The sequence below is a fragment of the Penaeus monodon genome, chromosome 33 (assembly GCF_015228065.2).
Source record: "Penaeus monodon isolate SGIC_2016 chromosome 33, NSTDA_Pmon_1, whole genome shotgun sequence".
Lineage (NCBI taxonomy): Eukaryota > Metazoa > Arthropoda > Malacostraca > Decapoda > Penaeidae > Penaeus > Penaeus monodon.
The window spans coordinates 33,433,197-33,433,522 of NC_051418.1; the positions used below are offsets into that span (position 1 = coordinate 33,433,197).

The 326-nt window shown below is 28.5% G+C and overlaps 1 protein-coding gene across 1 annotated transcript in view; it reads right to left on the reverse strand.

Annotated features, from left to right (window-relative positions):
- Nucleotides 1–44: 44 nt before the first annotated feature.
- Nucleotides 45–326, reverse strand: part of LOC119594418 — a gene marked incomplete at its 5' end in the record, with an annotated part of 5,195 nt that continues 4,913 nt past the window's right edge. Inside the window, 1 exon segment of the mRNA XM_037943480.1 lies at nt 45–229.

Below are 326 nucleotides of genomic sequence, written 5' to 3' on the forward strand. Positions count from 1 at the left end.
TTTATAATGCAAGAACCAAGTGGGTAAAAAACAAAACGAAAAAATAACAACATAATTTCTATTTATTCATTTTATAAATGAACATCAGCAAATCGTTCACACTTTGGCCTATATCTTATAATCTACATATACCAAACAATAACAAAAAGCCAAGAATATCTGTAATTCTTATCAACTCTTACAGTCTATTATATGATTATACAAGTTGCCCAGTTTGTTGAAGTTCATCCTGAAAAAGAAGAGAAAAAATACAAATCAACATTTCGTAATGCTATCTCAATTTTGTTCACAATCTTGCATAACCATTGTAATATGTCAGGACAGTC